General features: G+C 51.6%; 1 long non-coding RNA gene across 1 annotated transcript in view; it reads left to right on the plus strand.

Annotated features, from left to right (window-relative positions):
• Window positions 1-21,905, plus strand: part of LOC309846545 — a 762,900-nt gene that overhangs the window by 95,106 nt on the left and 645,889 nt on the right. The gene's annotated exons all lie outside the window — the stretch shown is intronic.

The following is a 21,905-nucleotide window of genomic DNA, read 5'->3' on the forward strand; positions in this document are numbered from 1 at the left end:
AGAGAACATAACGCATACACTGTACCACCACCCGGTGGGGTCTGGGGCATTTCTTAAATCAAATTCATATTTTTTTTCCCAACAAAACATGAATATTTTCCAATTTTCCATTTCCCAAACCAGGCAGGGAAATGAACAAAAATAACTTCTGCTTGGTTCAAGTCACTTGGGCACCACACAGTTTGTCTCCAAATCCGTGTAAAAACCTTTTGGTCATTGAAGCTTTGGGGATTTCAGCATTGTGAGGAAGGGATCGTGGGCCTGGAGTGTTTGCCTCCCTCGTGGGGGCTGATGTGGATAAGCTGAGTTGCTATGCATGAGGCATTCAGAACTGTGCAACTACTTAAAATATTCCCATGTGGTATGCAGGGGGTCCCTCCAGCGTGGTCCCCCCCACCCTACGGCTCCTGGAGCCTCAGGGAGAAGTGCCAGCAATTTTAAGGAGGGCCCTTTATGATTGGGGCCCTGGCGACCTCTGTTCCCCCACCCCCATCTTCCCTCTGCCCTGCACACCCGAAGCTTGAACTTCATTATCTTTTTTTTCCAGTTCCTCACACACACCAGGCTCTCACTCTCTCCAGAGTGTTGCACTTGCATGTTTTCTGCTTCAAATACTTCCATCCCCAACCCCCACCTCGTCTTTTTTAAAGTTTATTTATTTAAGTAATCTTTACACCCGACATGTGGCATGAACTCACGACCCGAGATCAAGAGTCATATGCTCTCCTGACTGAGCCAGCCAGGCGCACACCGCAACCACCCCCCCACCAACTCCCACCTTTTAAAGTTTATTTATTTTTTAGTAAATCTCTTCACCCAGCATGGGGCTCGAACTCATGACCCTGAGATCAAGAGAGGCATGCCAGGCGCCCTAGCCCAACCCCGTTTCTTAACTCTGTGTCCTCCTATAGGTCTCCTGGCCTCCCTTGAGCATCAACCGAGCACTAGGAAAGCTGCTGCCGGGCTTCCCGGCTAGACTGTGATGTCTGGGAAAGCAGCGGTCACAGCCACATTCCTTTCCGGCACACAGTCAGTGTCGAATGAAGTTACGTCTTCACCTTGGCCTTTAGCCTTGGCCACTAGCTCAGGAATTGAACACATGTTTTGTTTTTCTTTCCTTTTTTAAAAGATTTAATTAATTAATTAATTAATTTGACAACAAGAGAGAACACAAGCAGGGGGAGTGGGTGAGGGAGAAGCAGGCTCCCGGCTGAACAGGGAGCCAGATGCTGGGCTTGATCCCAGGGTGCTGGGATCATGACCTGAGCCAAAGGCAGACCCTTAATGACTGAGCCACCCAGGTGCCCTTGAACCCATGTTTGTTGAATGAATACATGAAACAAGGAAGATCATGCTCCTATTTTGCACCCTGGGAGAAAAGTCTTAGAACACTCTTCCCTCCCTCTCTCTTCAAATTCCTTAAGTGATTTTTTGGAAAAGGGAACTAGTCCTTGCAGGGGAGCCCAGAGGAGGGTACTTCCAGGATTGCAGGGCTGAAGGGAGGTGGCTTCAGGACATTAGGCAGACACTCCTCGTCCTGGGTTGGTAGAGGCCTCTGGGGTCTGGGGAGCAGGGGGCGGAGCGAAGGGGGGCCTCCAGCACTCCAGAGCAATTGCTATAAAATAAACTCCATAATCAGGTAAATGCAGTTGTGCTGGGGGATGGTTCCCGTGCAGCTGTGGCCAGCCCGGCCGGAGGGGACCTGTCTAATCTCAAAGTAATGAAAACGTGGGTCCAATTACGATGGAGGGCCGAGGCTTGGGCCATGGCCGGAGTTTGGGAGCTGGGCCCCTGGCAGCGGAATTAGAACATTTAAGCTGTCAGGCTGAATCCGGGAGAGGCCTGATTACCTGGTCCGCCAAGGGGCCGCTTTGGTTTGGTGTCGACTATAATTTCCTGGCCGCCAGCCATGAAGCCATGGGCCACCTTCTCTCTCCTGCGATGGGGGTCCAGGCCCTGTCTTTCCGACCTCCACTATGCCCCCCACCCAGACCGGCCCAGAGGGGCTGACCTGGGCCTCCCAAGCTGCCCACGTGGGGCAGAAAGGGAAACAGGTACACGAGTGACACAGGCTGATTATGTGTAATATGTAGACATAGGTTATGGGCAGTGTATACCCTGGCCACTTGTGAATGACACATACATAGGAGGTCTATGTGTACACGTGGTATAGATATACTGAACATGTGTAAATGGTGTAAGACCTGTGTTCACGTGGATTATGGGCAGCTGGTTTAGCAATTAGGGGTGCGAGTAAGTCATACCTTCGGCTCTGGGTGCAGGGTATCTGCTTGTGGACACATTGTACGGATGCAGATGGTAGGTAGTGTGTGTTCACAGTCATGTGTGCCCGTCTATAAGGGCCATGAGAGCAGGGATCAAGTCTGCCTTGCCGCCTGCTGTGTCCCCAGCACCTAGATACCTAGATGGGTGCCTGGCTTTGTGGATGGAACTTGATCATATAAATGTTGAATGAATTCATATCTATACCATGGGAGCTATGTGATACAAGCATATGGAGTCTGCATGGTATGGGCTGTGTGTGTGTGCATGTGTGTGTGTGTGCATGCGTGTGTGTGTGTGTGTGTGTGGTGTCTCTGCCGTGTAATATGGAAGCACCAGCAGGAGAATATTTCATGGGCCTGAACTGTGTGGTCCCATAGACCTGTGCCTGATGTTTGTCTCCTCCACTTACACACTGTGTGACCCCAGGCAAGTCATTTAACTTCGCTGAGCCTCATTTTTCCCCTCTCCAAAATGGATACAGATAGTGCTGGGTAACTTTTATCGAACACTTGCTGTGTGCCTGGTATGGTGCTATACGGTTCTCCTGTGTTATTTTCTTACTGGCTTTTCGAAATAACCTTTGAAGGATGACTGTTGCCTCCACCTTACAGACGGGGAAACCGAGGCTCTCGGAGGTGACATAGTGGGGAAGCCAGGACTCAAAGCCAGGGCATCCTGATCCTGTGTGAGCTTTGAATGGCTAGGCTAAACAGGTGGTACCTGTCACACAGAGTTGCCTTAAGGATTGAATGAAATACTCCAACTTCAGCACCTATGACCCTGCTGCGCATAGTGAGTGCTCTGTAAACATTATTACGATTATTGGCACGTGGCCGTGTAAACGGGATGTATAAAATAGGTACAGGGAATACGTGGGAAATGTACATACGGTATGTTTGTATGAGCAAGAGAGGCCCGTGTAGGTATGCTTGTGTGTGTAGAGGGTAGGCACCCATTTTTCTGATACGTGTACTTGGGTATATGCACATGTGACTTACGTTACATAATGGACACAAGACATGAAAATATATGTGTTATGGTGTTACCATATGGGCGAAACACCCTATACTTGAGGTATGGCATCTGTGAGCCTGACACAGAGCTCTGTACTTGAAGACTATATGGAAATGGGGGTGATGGTGGGTATGGGAGATGCAGGCATGGTCATCAGCGTGCACATCTGGGCATGCACGGGGGTGACAGGCAGGTAGTGGCTATGTGTACTGTACACGTACAATGCACTGCCTGTGGACTGGTGGGTACTCATACATGTGTGGGCACGCTGATGTACACAGTGTATACGTTTGTGCAGTGCATCTACTTGGGGGGGTGTTGCATATCCTCTCTGAGAGGTATATATTTGGGATACGTGTCCTGTGGGTCTTTGTTCAAATGCCACCTCAGTTAAAATATCCAAAAGCACCCTACTTAAAACAGACCTCATTTCCCTTCATTTTTGTTGAAAAAAGGATCACTTTTAAATATACTGTGTGATTCAGGAATTTGGGGTGTTTTCCCCCCTCACTAGAACGTTAGCTTCACGAGGCCCCGGGGCTTTGCTGACCCTTGTCCACCACAGAGACCCCAGGGCCTCGCCCAGAGCCGGGCGCGCTGGAGATGTTCAGTTGAATCGACAAGGGGACGTCGGTGCGCCCGGAGCGCAGCCCGGTGCCGGGCGTGTGCAGGATGGAGCCGCGACCTGGGCGCGGAGCGCAGCCGGGTGGCCGAGACGGAGGGATGGCCCGGCCACCCCCGGCGAGTGCGCGCTGGAAGCACGTGTCGTTGACGGACGCGCCCGGCTGCGTCCCGGGGCCAGCGCGGCTCCCCTCCGCCCCCGCCCGCGGCCCTCGCCGGGCCCTGCAGTCTCCCGGGGCGCGACCCCGTGTCCCAGCGCAGTCGGCCGGGGCTCCGGCCCATTTCCCGGCGGCCGCAGGGCGGGGCGGGAGCGGGGCCGCGGCCGGGCCGGGCGGCAGGAAGCGGCGCATTGTTCGCGGCCCGCGGCCCCGGGCAGGGAGTTCCCGGCCCCCGCACGGACATAAAAGGAGAAAGCAGCGCCCGCGGAGCGGCCGGCCAGCCGGCGGCCCCGCGCTCCGCTGACCCCGGCATCCGCTCCGGGCCCGCAGCCCGGGAAGGAGGTACGCACCCCGCCCCTGCGGCCCGCAGGCCCGGGTTCGAATCCCGGCTCGCCGCCTCCCGAGCCTGCTTTCCCTCCTGGTAAATGAACACCCGCCGCTGGAAGCCTACCTCCGGCCCCGCCCCCTCCCGCTCGCTTGTCACGAGAAAAACCCAACCTTGTGCTGCAGTCCCCGGAGAAGAAAAGGTACATTAGTGGAACTCAGACTGCAGGGGGAATGCTTTACCCAATAGGGGAAAACTCACCCGTGTAGCTTGGGTGACACCCCCTTGTGCAAATGGGGCTGCTTGGGACAGGAGCCCGAGGAAAACCTTTTTCAGGGTGGAGCTTTGCAGGCGCCAGTGTGGGTGGGGAAACTGAGGGCTGGAAGGGCACGTCTTGCTCAAGGTCATCAATCACAAAAACCCGCATCAAGTAGATGTTACAAATCCAGAGTCTTTCTCCGGGTGCGTAGAAGTATGACCATTTTTGTGGTTGTTATTGATCGCAAGTGTGACCCAGTGAACACCGTGCACTGGTGTGTATCTTTTCCAAACCGGCTTTAGGCTCCTTACTCATCTGACCCTCACATCCCGTCTGGAAGGGGGCATGAGTTAACCGAGGCCCAGAGGTACAGTGCTTTGCCCAAGCAAGTTGGGGAAGGTTGGAGGTGGGGGTAGCATGCCCTTGGTCTGTTTTATCTGTTAATCCCAGCAACTCTGGCACCATAATCTTGGGTGGGGACGTATTTGCTGGAGGGTTAAGATCTAATCAACGCAGGAAAAAGTAAGGGTTTAGCAACCCCACCCCATTCCAGCCCACCCCAGCCCAGCCCACAGCACTGAGCTTTGCCCTCCAGACTTGGACGGTACTCTTGCCTGGCTGGGAAGGGAAAGGTGGAATTGTCATCATTTACACGGGAGCCCAGAGAGGTTAAGTGACTTGCACCAGGTCACACAGCAAAATGGCTATGAAGCAGAGGCTCTCCACCACAGCTTGACCTCTCCAGGGAGAACCCCTCCCTGAATCCTTAAATCTGGGGGGGACCTGTCCCAGGGTGCCTTCACCGCTGGGCCAGGAGATTCTGATTACGGAGAAGCGGCTTTCCCTCTACCCCTGCCCCCGCTCAGCCCTGGAACCCTACACCGGGGGTAATTGACATCAGATGCGGCTGTGACCCAAGGAATGCTCCCCAGGAACCTGGAAGCATTTATTGTCTGGAAGAGAATCCAGGGCCCACTCTAGGCTGCCCTCCCTCCCTGGCTGTCTCCTCCCCAGGCGGCTAAAGGTGGATAGGGGCCCTGAGGAGGCTCTGGTGCTGCCCGGGGGTTACCGCCGCTGGCCCTGATGAATGCAACTGCTGAAAGCGCCTTCCTGGCTTCCTCCTTCCTGGGGATACGGTTACAGGGGGCCAGACTTCCTGCCCAGCCTGCCCAGCTTCACCGTGTGGATCTGCAGGCTCTCCGGGCAGGCAGCTCCGCCCCCCACCCCCAGCTGGGACACTGGCAGCCCCAACTCATTCAGAGTGCAGCTCAAATGTCACCTCCTCAGGGAGGCCCTCCCTGACCCACTCTATAGGAGCTAGCCCACCTACTGGCAGTGTCTCCCTCCTACCCTGTTCAGTTTTCTTTGTATCACTTATCTCTAGCTGGTGGCCTCATTTGTTTTCTTGTAATAATGTTTATTTCCTGCACACAGACCCCTGCCTCCCAGAATGAGAGCCGTGTGAAGGCAGGGACTTGGTCTTGTTCACTGCTGTATCCCAGGGTCTAGAACTGTGCCTGGCACATAGTAGGTGCTCAGTAAATACCGACTGAATGAATAAAGCAAGAACGAGCCCCCACCTTTGGCCTTTGAACTTAGAACTTGACCTTGATTCTCTTCTCAGAGCTGAGATTTACCATCCCTCTGGTTTGTCTGGGATCCTCCACACTGATTCCACTTCTCTGGATTTTATAGCCTCAGGCTCTCATCTGGGCGCTCATGCTGACCTCTGACCTCGCCTCTTTGATCCTCTCCCCAGGCTCTGCCTCAGAACTTTGGGCAAGTCTCTTGTCCTTCCTGAGCCAACAAACTTCTTTAAACAAAAGGTTATACAACAAAAACCTACTGTGCACTATAGGTTAGCTAATTAAACATAATGAAAAATAAAAAAAGAATAATAAAATAAAATAAGAAAGCAAAAAAAAGAAAGAAAGAAAGAAAAGTTTATATGGGAAGCCCAGGATTTGAGACAGATAAAAAGGTCAAAGGGCAGGAAGGGGACCAGATCCCTGAGTGTCTAGTCTTTCCATGTCTCCAACACACCTTTGCAGATTCCTACGGCTTTGGAGAACATGGTTTGAATGGCCCAGGTTTGAGGATTTTTCAGTCTCCCTTAGCTTTGTGATTCCACAACTCCATGACTTCGATGTCTATCTAGTCTTAAGCGCTCACTGGGTCATTCATTTACTTGTCTATGGAACAGTCATGGGCCACAGTTGTGTACTAGCTTGCCCTAAACCCTGCTCTTCAATGTCTCGTGTCCAACTTGTGGTCCCCTTTCTTCATTCAATCAAAAGTCCAGGAGGGTAGCTCATGTGCCAGGATCAAGAGATCTCAGCAAATGTGGGCAGGGCTGCCACTGGCCAAGACCTTAACTTTGTGTGACTTAAGGAAAAATCACTCCCTTTTGTGCAGATGCAGCCTTGCCAGACCCAGCTTGACCAGAAGGCAGTGCCCTTGAATGAAGAAAAAAGTGACTATGTTCTTGGCAGACAAAACCCCACATTTGGCTGTGGGCTGGTCAGGTTTGAGACCCCTTGTGTAGGCCATAAATGTCAGGAGTGCCTCCATGGGTGTGTGATTGGTCTACTATCACTGTCTTTAAATTTTAAGTAATTTTTGAAAAGAGGCTACACACTTTCATTTTGCACTGGACCCCACAAATGATGTAGTTAGTCCTGATTCTATACAGAGTTCTGGTCGGATAACAGCAGCTCCCTCGTATATGGGGGTCCTGGGGGAGGCAAGCAAAGACCCAAGAAAGATAAACTATTTGCTAATGTGGCTTGGGGAGGTCTGGTGGGGCAGAGACTAGTCTGCCAGCTCCCAGCTGCATGAGGCTGGACATACTCTACTATGGGGGAATCAGGCGTTGTCCCCACCCGGGGGTGCTCAGGAGCAGGGAGAGAGATAGGCATGAGCATACATAGAACATGAGACCTTCAGAGCAAGAGGAAATGCTGCTGACCTGTTGGAAGGACCCAGCCACAGCAGGTGCATGCTGGCTGAAATGCAGGGCAGTGCCCCAGGGGCTTTGGAGGAGCCATCTCAGAGGAGGTGACAAGGAGCCTGACATTAGGGATGAGGAAGGTTTGAATCAGGAGGGGAGGAGAGGTGCATTCCCAAGGTCAAGTCCAGCCTGGGCTGGAAGAGTGGAAGGGTGGAGGAGTGAAGAGGCAGGGAGCGGAGGGCCTTGAATGCCGAGGTGAGGGGTCTGGACTTCATCCTCTGGGTGGGTTTGGGAAGCACGTCCACTCCAGCTTGAGCACATCAGTATGAATCTGTTCTTGTGTCATACATGAGACACTTGGGATTTTGTTAAAAAAAAAAAAAAAAGACATTGCCTCTAAAACAATGTGTGAAAGCCACAGCTCTTAGGGGTGGAAAGCGAGAGAAGCAGGTCCAAGTCCCCCTGCCAGCTTCTGGCTCCCATGCAGGGCTTGCGCTCTTTATAGGGGAGAAACTGCTGGCTCTGGGTCACAGGTGGTATCTAGAACCCAGGACTCCTGCCTCCTAGATCGGTGGGGTGGGGGTGGGGGGCGGTCTCTGCATGCTGCACTTGCAAGAACTCACATTTACAGGCCCCTGAGGAGGCCCTTTGCCCATGTGCAGGTCTCCTCATGTGTCTGCATCTGCTGCCTGAAGATGCTCCATTCTTCCTCCTTCAGGGTCCTTCCTGGGAAAAGGTGGCCTATGCTGCCACCTGGTGGCAATGCTGAGGTAGGTGATGTACCGCTTCCCTACTCTGAAGCTCTGCGACTGTCCTGGTCCAGACAAAGGACCCTGTGCCCAGGGGTGGGGGCAGCCCTGTCCTTCAGGACTCTAGGACTATTAATGGTGGTACAGCCCACCCCAAATCCATTCTTCCTCTGTCTTAGGAATTAGCACCCTAATTGTCTAGTGCTTGGTGTTACCCCTGGCTCCTCCCGCTCCCTTATTTCCGAAATCCAGTCTGTCCCAAATACTGTCAAGTCTGCCTTTCAGGTGTCCATTGCTCTTCATCACCAAGACCAAGGCTCGGGTCTCACCACCATTGTCCCCCAACGCACTCCTCGTGCTTGGCCTGCTGCAGTAGCCAGATTTGGTCTTCTCCCAACTTGTTCTAATGCTGCCCCCCCGAGGGATCTCAGCGAAACCTGCAGCTACTCCCGTCACCCTCTGCTTGAAATCACCAATGGCTTCCCACTGGCCCCAGGTCAAAGTTTAGCTTTTTTACCAAGGAATCCCTCTGCGAACTCTCCCCTGCAATCTCTCACGTGTCCCCCTCGGCCTCCCTGAGTTGGATGGGACAGCACAGTGGTGACAGGCATAGACCGCAGTGGGCCTGGCTGCCTGCTTTCAAAATCACCTTCTTCATGTACCCTCCATGCCCCTTAAGTCAGGTGAGTTAACAGTTTCCCTATCTGTGAACCAAGACTGACAGCAAGAACATCTGCTTTGGAGGGTTGTCATGGGGTTTAGATGCACGACTGTGGGAGGCATTGCAATGACACGGGGCCAAGTGCAAGGCCGGGGAGCCCAGTCTGTGCCTGAGACGCCCTCTCCTCGGACACTCACTGCGAGTGGGTGAGAGCTTCAGACTCCCCTCGGGTTCAATCATCTGCTAAAAGACTCACAAAACTCACTCGAAACTCTTTCACTCGTAGTTACTATTTACTCCTGGGAAAGGATACAGATCGGGTCAGCCAGGGGAGGGGATGTGTGGGGCGGAGTCAGAGAAACTCACCGGTGCAGACTCCCGAAGGGACCGCGGTCAGGAAAGGCTGTAGCTTGCCGGTCTCTGCGGGGACATCGGGCAGAGGAAGGTCTTAGAAGCAGCAGCAGAGAAGTCAGGGAAGCAGATTCCGGTTTCGTGTGTCCAAGGACCTTCTAAGAATGAAGGCTGCCTGGAGGTGGTGGTGGGGGCGGGGCAGGGAGAGGGCTCCAGCCCTGCCGGGTCTGCTGCAGGGACAGGGACCTGTCTGGAGGTCCCAGCAGGGCTGAGAGAGGGTGGAATTAGGGCTCCCCCACCCCCCACCCCAGGCTCTACTGGGCCCATGGTGGCAGTGGAGAGAGAGGGGCTGGGGAAAGGGGAAGGAAAAGCCAGCCACGGAGGAGGTCAGCAGAAAAGCGGCAGGAAGAACTGGGAGGGCCTGGCCTTCCCAAAGCCTCTGCAGGGAGCTGGGAATCAAGCCTCATTATGTGTTCTGAGGAACAGGGCACTCCCGGGGTGGGACAGTTCATGCGGGGAGGAAACCACTTGAATTTGGCCTTGTGGGTGGATGGGGCAGGCTCGGGGCTCAGAAAGAACCGCGCCCCGAACACCTGCTGGAGAAGGAGCCGGGCCTTTAAATCATCACAGGATCCCAGGAGCCCGGGATCCTGGCTCCCTCTCCTGCTACCTGTCCTTGGGCAACCTCCTTCCCTCTCTGGGCCACAGTCCTCTGATCTGTTCCACGGAGGTTTGGGCCCAAGATCAGAGGCCCCTTCGACAGAGAGGCAGGCAGGTCAGGGCTTAGAGAAGGGATGAGAGGGTGCCGGAGGTCTGGCCAGGGCTGGTCTTGGTGGCGTCTATCCGCAGCCTAGGAACCAGTTCCTCTCCCCTCCCCAAGTTCTCTTCTGCCCACCACACTGACCACAGCCTTCTCTTCTCCTTTTCTATTTTCAGCTCTTCTGGGGTTCTGAGGAAGGCCGGGCCGGCGCCAGCCCAGGAACTCGGTGCTGCTGAGGCAGGCCCAGGGCAGTGAGATGTGCAGAGTCACGGGCTTTGGAGGAGCTTGTGGGGGCCTCCTTCTGGATAAGGGCCCTTTTTCAGGCCTGGCCCAGACCCACCAGGGAGGTCTGGTTCCTGCTGACGCCCCAAGCGGCCAGGAGGCCAGGGCCGGGTGGGGCTGGGGAGGAATGCAGTCCTGGCGTGTGGCTGGGCCCGAAGGTTCACCTTCATGAAGACCCAGATAGTCTTGGGGCTGTGCCTGGCTGGGCAGGGAGCCTGCAGCCAAGGGCTCAGAGGCTGGACTGGGGCTGTAGTTTGACTAAACCCCCAGCCCTGTTCCTCACTATAGAACGTTCTGTTGCAGGAGGTCAAACCCTGGCTCCCTCCTCTCCCCTTGGCCTTTGAGGGCCTCCTGCTAATGCTCTCAGAATTGTCAGGAAGGATCGGGGTCAATGTGAACGAACTTTACCAGAAGGGCACCCAGAATGCTCTAGTCTCTTTTCTTCCCTACCCACCATCCCTGCCCAGCCCTCCCCCTCCCCTGAAGAATACGTGTTGCTGTGAGACAGACAGAAAGACAGACAGGGAAGTGCTGCTCCGAGATGGTTTGGAAGGCAGTTAAAGTCCTTGTTCATGCAGGTGGCTTCTGGGGATAGGTGTCACTTCCTTCCATCTACCTCCCAGCCAGGCTGGTACCCAGACCTTTCTCCTCTGGCTTCGGAGTCTTAGGTCTGTAGTCGACAGTGTCTTGTTCTTGCTCCATTAACTCTAAATGAGCTTTGGCAAGCCCCTTGTGGTGTCTGGGGTTCAGTATCCTGAGCTACTCCTTTGTAGCTCTGCGGGCACAATTGTGATTTCCTGTGTGGGGAAGCAGCTTGAGCTCCGGGGCCAGAGTGGCCCGCAGATGGTCTGGGATGACGGCTTCTCCCTTGATAGGGAGCAGGTGGAGGGGATGAAGGGATGGAGGCACCTGTGTTCAGGAGAAAGAGCTCCCCAGCCAAGGCACGGAACCTGAAGTTGATTGCACCAGAAATAGAGACAGAGATGGAGCGGGACAGAGTCAAGAAGAGGGAGTTAGTGGTAAGAGAGATATTGAAAGAGGAAGAGCATGTTCCAGACAGAGATGGAGAGACAAGGCCATCCGCGGACAGAGGCAGAGATAACGGGGAGGACACAGAGAGAGAGAGAGTGAGAAACAGAGATACGGAGATACAGAGACCAAGACTGAGAGATAAAGACAGGAAGAGGGCAGCCATAAAGGATTAGAAAGAGGTTCAGGAGGGTGAGCAGGAAAGACGGCCGCAGAGCGTTCTGCTTCCTGGGGGTCAAGCAAGATCCTGCTGTTGCCTACACTGTGCCCCGGTCTGGTGGTCACTCTTCTGACCTTCGGATTTCCTCCGGGACTGGAACCCTCTGCCCCCCCACCCCCGATCTAAATGTTCTCCAGATATCATGTCCTTGGGGGTAATGTGTGCAGAGATGAGAGTGGCTCAGGCTAGGGGCATCTGAGGCTTCATGGCCCCAGGGCTTCATTAAAGGGTAGGGATAAATGGTGGGGAATCAGAGATGACTGAAGGTTATTACAGGCAAGAGGATGCAGTTAGGGTTGGGAGAAGAGCAAGAAGGTGGAAAGTCCAAAGCAAAATTTCCCCATCTTTCTTTTAAGGAGGCATTAACTCTGGGTCTGACTATTTAAGGACAGATAGGAAATCTGGTAGCGAGTCAGGGTTGGAATGCAGATACTAAGTGTTGGAAAGAAGGAGATACAAAGGGAGAAAAACTGAGCTGGGGGGCATGGGTTTGGTTGAGTTGAATTATGTTTGGTTGGGTTGAGCGTGGTTGGTTTGGTTCGGGTGGAGTAGAGTTGTGTTATATCATGTAGGAGTGGGTGGGGTGAATAAAATGCAGTTTGATTGGATTGAATGGAAGTTGGGTGTGGGTTTGGTTGAGTGGAGCAGAGCTGAGCTAGTTTGCCTTGAATCGAACTTAGACTTAAGCTGAGTTGGGTTGTGTTGAGTGGAGTTGAGTTTTATTGAACTGGATTTGGTGGGGTAAGTGGAAGTAAGTTGAGTTAGGTTGACTTGAGTTGAATTTAGGAGAGTTGTGGTGGGTTGAGTTGAGTTCAGTTAGGTTGGATTGGTGTGGATAAGAAAGTTAAAAGACTCCAAGCAAACAGGAGTGAAGAGGAACCCAGATCCAGCATAATCTAAATTATATTGCCAGGGAAGGAAATGAAGTGAGATACCAAGGAGAGACTTGGTGAGGGGAGATATGCCAGGCTGAGATCTAAGCAGATCTGTGAGCCTGAGATGGTTTGGCATATAAATGATCTATTTCAGTGTTTCCCAAACTCTTTCCTCTCTGCACTTCCTCTGGTGTGGAGGTTCACTAAGGCTTCGATTTACATCTTGCCATCAGAAGAATGGAATACCAAAATCTCATTGAATGTGGACTTATGCGTGTGTGCATTTGTGTGTGCGTGTGTGTGTATGTGATTTGAAAAAACACCTAGAGGTGATTCTTAAATGCCTCCCTAGTGAGGGCATCTCCTGTTGAGAATCAATATCCCATGGAATTTTTTTCCAGCTTGATTGAAATGTATTTGACATACAACATTGGTAAGTTTAAGGTGTACAACATGATGATTTGATAGATTGTGCATTGTGAAATGTTTACCACAAGAATGTTAGTTAACACATCCATTACCTCACCTACTTCCTATATCTGTGTGTTGAGAACATGTAAGATCTACTCTCTTAACAACTTTCAAGTGTACAACACAGTGTTACTAACCGTTGTTACCACAGTGTACATCAGATCCTCAGAACTAACTTATCTTTAACTGGAAGTTCGTACACTTTGTCACCTGTTTTCCCCACTTGCCAGCCTCTGGCAACTACTAGTCTGCTTTCTGTCCCTGTGAGTTTGGTTTTTTGGTTTGGGTTTTTTTTTTTTTTTTTTTTAGAGGGGAGAGGGGTAGAAACAGGCTCCCTGCTCAGCACAGACCCTGACACAGGGATTGATCTCATGACCCTGAGAGTATGACCTCAGCCACCCAGGTGCCCCAGTGAGTTTGGCTTTTTTCGATTCTACATGTAAGTGAGATTAGACAGTATTTGTCTTTCTCTGTCTGACTTACCTCAGGTAGCATAAGTCATCAAGTTTGTTGTTGCAAATGGTAGGAATTCTTTCTTTTTTATGGCTGAATAATATTCCTGTGTGTGTGTGTGTGTGTGTGTGTGTGTGTGTGCATGTGTGTGTGTGTACATGCGCGTGTATGCCCCATAGAAAGAGAAGTGGTTCTCTTTGTGTGAACCCCTGGCAAGATTTTTAAAAAGGAGAATGAAGGGGGAAAGCAGAGGCCAGAAGGTTTATCCTGTTAGTCTCTTAACCCCACTCTTCGGTGGCAGCCCTCAAGAAAAGGAAATATAGCATTTATTGAACACCCGCCATATGCTGAGTATTTTTATATCCATCAGACTTTTAAATCATCACATGATCCCTCTTTTTGTAGTGGAGAAATTGTGACCCACAGAATTAAGCAACATGGCCAGGGTCACACAGCTAATGTGATGGAGACCTAGTGGGTATGTCTCTAAAGTCTGCATTTTTTCCTTTATGCCAAGGGAGCAAGAGACCATCTAAAATGCATGGATGTGCAGCAAAAAAGGCAAGAAAACCTGAGGAGCTAGAGTGGGATGGGGGTGTCATGGGAGGGTGAGGAGGGGAGACGCCGAAGGAGTGGGCTCCCAGGGACGCCATGTTTGTCAAAGGCTGGTCATGGCATCTGTAGCCTCTGCTAGGAAGCAGGATCAGGTGCTGGTCTGTGGACCTTCAGAATTTAGGAATTGGGATCCTCTGAAGGATCTGGGTGGGGGGTGGCCTTGCAAGGAGACTCCTTCCTCAACCTTTCTCTTCTCTTCTTCCGAGGCTCACCTCCCTGGCTGAGAGCTCTGTGAGAGCCGAAGTCTCTAGCAGCCGGCCTGGAAGTTGGCCCAGATGCCATCTCGTGATTATTTGTAGGATGGGTGGTGTGGATCTGAAAAATCACAGAGCAGCGAGGGCCCCTCTGTGCTCTGGCTGTGAGATGCCCGGAGGAGAGAGAGCCCCTTGCTGTCCTGAAAGGGGGTGGGGGAGGGGAGCGGGCCTGGGGACTCTGGGCGCCTGCAGAGCTGCTGTTTCTCTCCCGCTGTGGGTAGGCAGCTGACCAGTTCTCACTCACCACCCAGTTCTTTCACGTGGTCCTGTGGTTCTGGCCGCATGGCTGAGCCTCTTTCCTCCCAAACCTGTGGGTCTCTCTCTCTCTCTCTCTCTCTCTCTCACACACACACACACACACACACATAGCACTGGGCAGCGCGGTGAGAGAGCCTTGGGTTGTCTGGAGGGGAGAGTGGTCTTTGGTGGCTGTGGGGTCAGGACAACCCTTCTCTTTCAAGGTGTTCTGAGAAGTTGGGGTCCCTGCAGCTCCCTCATTGGTTCCTTCGTTCTTGGCTTACGAATGGACATTTGCAGGGACCCAAGATCCAAAGAAGCCAGAGTCTGAAATTCTGGAGCTGCAGTTGGACAACCAGAAGACGATAGCCAGGTCACCTCATCTCTCTGAGCCTGGGTTTCCTGTAAAGTGTGGGTAACATTCCCTTGCAGGGTAATGGAGGCAGTCTGAGGAGAAAACTCACAGTGTTTGTAAACTGTAAACTCCTGATTGTGTGCGTGTGTATATATTAAATATAGTCATTCATTTATTATTATTTTTGGCTCATTGGTTTAAAAAAAACCAATACAGTTCTTATTAAGCATCGGGCAATGTGCCAAGCATTTTATAAGCATTGACTCATTTAATCTTCACAACAATGCTGTGAGGAGGGTACTAATATTGTCCCCATTTTGCAGAGGGGGAAACTGAGGCACCTAGGGGTTAAATAACTTGCTCAGTGCCATATAGCTAGTAAGTGGTAAGAGCTGGAATTCATACGTAGTCCTGTTTGACTACAGAGTGTTTCATTCATTCATCAAACATTAAATATTTCCTCTGTGTCGGCCCCCGGGGTCCACAAAAAGGAACCAGACTTGGTCCTCATGGTTTGGTGATTCCTCTCCAGAGCCAGAGGTAGCCTCCGGGAGGGGAGAGCGTTGGAAATGCAAGGGGTAATTTTAGGTTGTTGCCCTTACCGAGCTTAATGTTAGCCAGCTAAACGTCTTGCCTTGTGAGGGGCAGTCCTACACAGAAAAATTAACAGTCTCCCCACCTTGAGAAAGCATTAAGGAAAAGAGCCTAAGCTTTGGAGTCATTCCAGGCCTGGACTGACTCCCAGCTCTGCCATTGCAACACGGTGTGACTTGTTTAAGTTGCTTTACCTCTCTGAGCCTCGGGTTCTACTTCCAAAAGATATGGTCGGAGAAATGATGTCAAGTGCCCAGCGGTGTCTGGCATGCCTTGAAACTGTTAAGTGAACATTCTTTCCTGCTCAAGCAAGTACCAGGAAGGATAGAGGAGAAACAGCTTTCGATACCAGCATTCCTCAGAACCCTTCTTCCTCCCTCGTGGGGAGGCGTTGCTATCTGCTGGGCTCCAACAGGCAGGAATACCCTCCCTTACGTAGCTCTTTCCTCTTTTCTTCATCCAGACTCAAGCCAAAGGTAAGGAAGTCTGACTTCCTACCATCACTTCCTACCGTCCCGAGGCTTCAGGCAGAAGCCACTCACCTCTCTGAGCCTTGGCTTCCTTGGCTGTCAAATGGAGAAGCAGAGAGCTATTATTTCTGCCTACCCTGCCTTCCTTCCCTCTTCTTTTGATAGCAGCCCCTGGTTTTCTTTTGGGAACCACCTCTCCCATTCTCAGTTCACGTGGGTACATGGTCTAGGACTGGCCAGTTTGAATCAGAATATTCCATCTTCCTGGTCACACCATGTGGCTTAGGGATGGGCACCTGAGCTGAGCCAGAACAATCAGAAGTGTCTGAGAAGGAGGCAGTGTCTTTTTTTTTTTTCCTTTCCAGTGTTACAGAATTCATTGTTTATGTATCACATCCAGTGCTCCATGCAGTATATGCCCTCCATAATACCCACCACCAGGCTCACCCAACCCTACACCCCCTTCCCCTTCAAAACCCTCAGTTTGTTTCTCAGAGTCCACAGTCTCTCATGGTTTGTCTCCCCCTCCAATTTCCCCCAGCTCCCTTCTCTTCTCCATCTCCCAGTGTCCTCCGTATTATTCCTTATGCTCCACAAGTAAGTGAAACCATATGATAATTGAATCTCTCTGCTTGATTTATTTGACTTAGCATAATCTCTTCCAGTCCTGTCCATGTTGCTACAAAAGATGGGTATTCATCCTTTCTGATGGAGGCATAATACTCTGTTGTATGTATGGACCATATCTTCTTTATCCATCCATCCATTGAAGGACATCTCGATTCTTTCCACAGTTTGGTGACTGTGGCCATTGCTGTTATGAACATTGGGGTAGGTACAGATGGCCCTTCTTTTCACTACATCTGTATCTTTGGGGCAAATACCCAATAGTGCAATTGCAGGGTCATAGGGAAGCTCGATTTTTAATTTCTAAAGGAATCTCCACACTGTTTTCCAAAGTGGTTGTACCAACTTGCATTCCCACCAACAGTGTAAAAGGATTCCCCTTTCTCCACATCCTCTCCAACACTTGTTGTTTCCTATCTTGTTGATGTTGGCCATTCTGCCTGGTGTAAGGTGGTATCTCAATGTGGTTTTGATTTGAATCTCCCTGATGGCTAGTGATGATGAACATTTTTTCATGTGCCTGATAGCCATTTATGTGTCTTCTTTGGAGAAGTCTCTGTTCATGTCTTCTGCCCATTTTTTGACGTGATTATCTGTTTTGTGTGTGTTGAGTTTGAGGAGTTCTTTATAGATCTTGGATATTAGCCCTTCGTCTGTAGTGTCATTTTCGAATATCTTCTCCCATTCCGTGGGTTGCCTCTTCATTTTGTTGACTGTTTCCTTTGCTGTTCAGAAGCTTTTGATCTTGATGAAGTCCCAAAAGTTCATTGTCTTCTCATGTGAGATTGGAGAACTAGGATTGTGTAAGTCTGGAGCAGCCCGAGGGCTTGGGGAGCACCTGCCTGAGGCTGAAGCCCACAAGAGGGGAAAACATGATGAGAAACAGGGAGACAGAGAGAGAGAGAGAGAGAGAGACAGACAGACAGAACCGAGAAAGGCAGAAAGAACCCGACACCTGGATGTAGCCATACCTGTCCCCAGATTTTTAGCTTGGGAGCCAACTCTCCCCCTTCTTTTGCCAAAATTAGTTGCAATCGGATTTCTGTCATTTGTAATGGAAATAACCCTGACTTATTCAGGGCTAAAAACACCAACATCAAAAGACTGCTGTGTGAATCAAAAGAGATGATGATGCAAGTGAAAATATTTTCCTAAACCATGCACAGCTCAGTGACGGTGAGTTATTAACGAGGTGCAAAAGCAGGAGCACACATTCCATGCCAGCGATGAGTCAGTCCAGTTCTAGCTGAAAGGCTCAAGAAAATGCACTTTTAAGGCTCTTGCCTGAGAACTGAAGGCTTGTTTGGAAGTGCATATTCTCGCCCACTAAAATCTGCAGTCTACTGAGTACCAGTTTTCAAAGGATGAGATGTCCTTGCAACTGGGCGCAACTGTTGTGTGTGACTCGTTCCAAGGCTGGTCGTTTTATAAGAGGACAGATACCTAGCCTGTTTGGGCAAGTCCCTGCTTTGTTCTGAGTCTCTGAGTCTATCACTGGAGGGAGGTGGGTGCGTTGAACCTTGTCTTAGGGGGCAGCTCCTGGCTCTGACCTGCTGCAGACCTGTAATTCTCAGACCCTATCCTGGGGACAAAAGAGTCTGTTCATCTTTGGATTCAGCAGCATATACTTCTTCCGGGGTTCTCCCGAAGAAGCCATACATCAGAAACCACAGCCCACACTGGAAAGAGACCCTTCTGCATCTGGCAGGTGCTGGAGGTTCACTGGATCAATCTTCATTTCCAACATCCTGTCGTTCCTGCCTAATCCAAGAACTCCATTTCCCATTCTCCTTTGCAGCCAAGTGAGGTCATGTGATAGAGTTCTGGTGAGAGGGGTGGAAGGTTCTGGGGGAGTGTTGGGGGAGTGCGTCTCTCCTTTCTACCGCATTCCTGCCTGGAACCTGGCCTGAGGACACAACCTATTCTGAGGGTTGATGGAGAGCAGAGCCCAATGATCAGAAGAACCTTCTCCTTCTCCTCTCCAGCTTCCATGTTTGGGATGTTGTCATATGTGGCCACAAGCATTGCTGGTGCATGAGGAGAGCACTTGACTGCCACCATTCCCCATTATGTCCTTTTTTGTGTCCAGAACAATCCAGAATAAGGCTTTTTGTTTTGTTTTTGGTTTTGGGTTTTTTGTTTGTTTGTTTTTTTGTTTTGTTTTGTTTTTTGTTTTTTGTTTTTTTGCATCTGGGACCAGGCTGATAAAACTGGATTTATCATGATCCACCAAGAGTGATCATTGACCAAGTGCCTGGTCCTGAGTGCCTGGAATTTTGCCAAGTGGTCTTTTCCTCACAGTGGCCCCAGGAAATTGATGCTATTTTAGTTCTTATTTTCAGTTGAGGAAAGAGTCTCAGAGATGACCCAGGCCGGGCTCCCCATCACACAGCAAGAATAACGAAGCTGGGCTCCAAATCTATTTCTGTCTGACTCCAAAAGTTTTGCCCCCGATCCCCAGCACATCTAATTCAACAGACTTATTTAACTAGGAAGGAAACTGAGGCCCAAGAGGGTGAGTGGCTTGCCAAAGGTCACACAGTGAGTTCAGGGGGTTGTGTTACTAGAAACCAAATCTTCTGGATCTCCCTATGAGGTGTCTCCCTATGGCACCTGCTGCTCAGGGAACGATGAGATTTGAAGGCTGGGCTAAGGTCTGGGGGCCATGGGAGCTACTGAATGTTCTGGGCAGAGTTAGGACAGTATTTCACACACCCAAGGAGGTCTATGCAAACGGCTCCTCTTCCTTCGGCTGTGGTGGAGGAGGAGAAGGACGGGGAGCCTGACCTTTCACAGCCCCAGCAACTTCCAGAGGCACTGCCGACTCTTAGCAAGACAGTGATTCTTTTCCCACCTTGGTTTCTCCGGCTCCTCCTTAGTCCCAGGCAGCTGGGCCTCCAACTCAGGAGCCGGTGTCTGATGCTCTGCAGATTACGTGGTTGGAGGGGGTGGGCTGGGTTGGATGCCAGTGGTGTGACCGCTCAACCATCCTGTGCCGATCGGAAATCAGATGGCGTCAGCTGCTTACTGCTGAGGCCAGTAGGACAGGGGACCTTGCAGTGGAAACTCCCCACATGAGCTCGGGGACTCTCCACTCACCCACCTCCTGCTTGTTTATCTGTCTTCTTGGCCTGCCTCCGCCAGGATTTGGGTGTTTGTTTTAGAGATTCAGGGTTTAGGATCCCAGAGAACCCAGGATGGAGTGTAGCGGGGAGCGAAGCTTGCGGATGTCAACATCAAGCAGACCAGAGGTCCAAGCCCAACTCGACCACTTCCTAGCCTGCGGCCTTTTGCAAATTATCTGTCCCCGTTTACAAAAGTGGGGACAAGGAGAACACTTATCTCATGGAACTATTACAAGTTTGAAAGGAGACCGTGTGCCCAAACCCCCCAGCATAATGTCTGCTACACAGTGACAATTCCTTCCTCCCCCTCCTCCGCATTATCCTTCTCCCCCTCACCATAAGCTCTAGGGAAGTCCCTGAGCCTCAGTTTCCTCTTTTGCAATGGAGATAATGATCCCCTTCTCTTGGAGCTGTTGTGAAGGCTTCGGTGAGAGGGAGGTAAACAGCCCCCCCCACCGGCAGTACATTTCTGCTTCCCCTTCGCTAACTGCACACACCGGCTAACTCTGGGCGGCTTCGGTGTACCTGCTCTCCTGGAACACAGGGACAGGACCCTTGACACCTAACCTTTACTAGTTAGGCAACCTCGGGCAAGTCATTTTGGCTTTCTGGGCCTCCGTTTCTTGTCTGTAAAAGGGAGGTGATAATCCTCTATAAGGCTGTCGAGGAAATGACATGTGACAGTGCAGCCAAGGTACACAGCTCGCCGCCTGCCGCGCCGTAGGTACTCGAGAAATGCCAGCTGTTTTTATTACTACTGCCATTGCCCAGCCCTGGCCTGGCACTGGTAAATTAGGTACAAAGGAAGAGAAGGAGTTTGAATGAAACCCTCCAGCTCCCGTGGGGAAAGAGAGGGGGAGCAGGTAAATCACTTCCATTGAGCTCCTACAGGAGGTTAGGCATACTCGCACAGACTGCCTTATTTCCTTCTCGTAAGAACTCTTGCAAGAAGAGAATTATTAACCCCATTTTATAGATGGGGACACTGAGACCCAAGAGGGGTCATCAGCTGCCCCAGGTTGAGAGCTTAGAGCTGGTCAGGAGTTTCGATGGGGGTGGGGGAGGTGGGATTTGGAAAGCTGTTGGCTTGATTCTAGAACTTTTCCTGCGGGTCTGGAAAGCTGCCTCCAGAGGTAGGGCGGGGCGGGGCTGGGTCCCTGTGTGATTCAGGTAAGAGTCAGCTCTGGATTTCCAAATAGTGGGTGGGATCCTGCAGGGGAGAGACTTCTCCAGGGACGTTGAAATCTAAGTCCTATCTAGGGCCTATGGGAGGGTTGCCAGGAGCCAGAGGTAGGGGTAGGCAGAGAGGGAGAAACCCCGACCCACATTGCCAGTGGGGGACAGGGAAGAGGGTGCTGCTGCAGCTGGGAGGGGCTCGTGGGTGGAGCTGGCCCTGTGAGTGTTGGGGGTGCTGGCCAAATGGGCCCAGCTGGGGAAGACAGGGAAACTTGAGGCAGGGCCCTTCCTCTTCTGGTGGTGGTCACCGCCAATGGATGGGTTGGCGGGCACCTGGCCTTGGACCCTCTCCCACTTATAGAAGGTCTTTATTTTTTCATTCAGTCAGTCACTCATATTTTATTCAATCAAACAACATTTGCGGGCACCTTCAGTAGGCCAGAGCCTGTGTGTGGTCCCGGAGACATGACAGTGACCAGGCCTTCTGCGGCTCAAACGGTCCAGCATGTTGCGTGCAAAGCTTGTTGTGGGCAGAGAAGGCACAGGAGTTTCCCGGAAGGACAGAAAGAGGAGGCGGCGTGCCAGGGGGACACTGGAGTTGGGCCTTGCCCAAGCAGGGCAAGAGCACCATCCTGAGTATTAGGAAAACTCCCTGATGTTGAGGCCACAGGCTTTGGACTAGAGGGGCAAAGAGAGGGGACACTGTGTGTTGGCCTTCCCGGGCTTGGGGTAGCCTGGACCTCTCTCTTCTGTATCCAGTTGTGTGCTGGAGCTCATTGCCCAGCTGGACTGAACAGAACAAGTCCAAATTTGAATACCATCACCCCCAGCCTGCCCCCCTCCCTGATTCTTCCCTGGGGGTGACTGCCAGCACCAAGTCAGAAAGCTAGGTGCCCCCCCACCCAGCACCTCTCTTTCCTTCCGGTGCCAATCAGTCATCAAGCCCTGACTCCTCTTCAGCCACCATAGCTCTCACTTCCCCCTCCCC

This window comes from Mustela nivalis (assembly GCF_964662115.1).
Source record: "Mustela nivalis genome assembly, chromosome: 13".
Classification (NCBI taxonomy): domain Eukaryota; kingdom Metazoa; phylum Chordata; class Mammalia; order Carnivora; family Mustelidae; genus Mustela; species Mustela nivalis.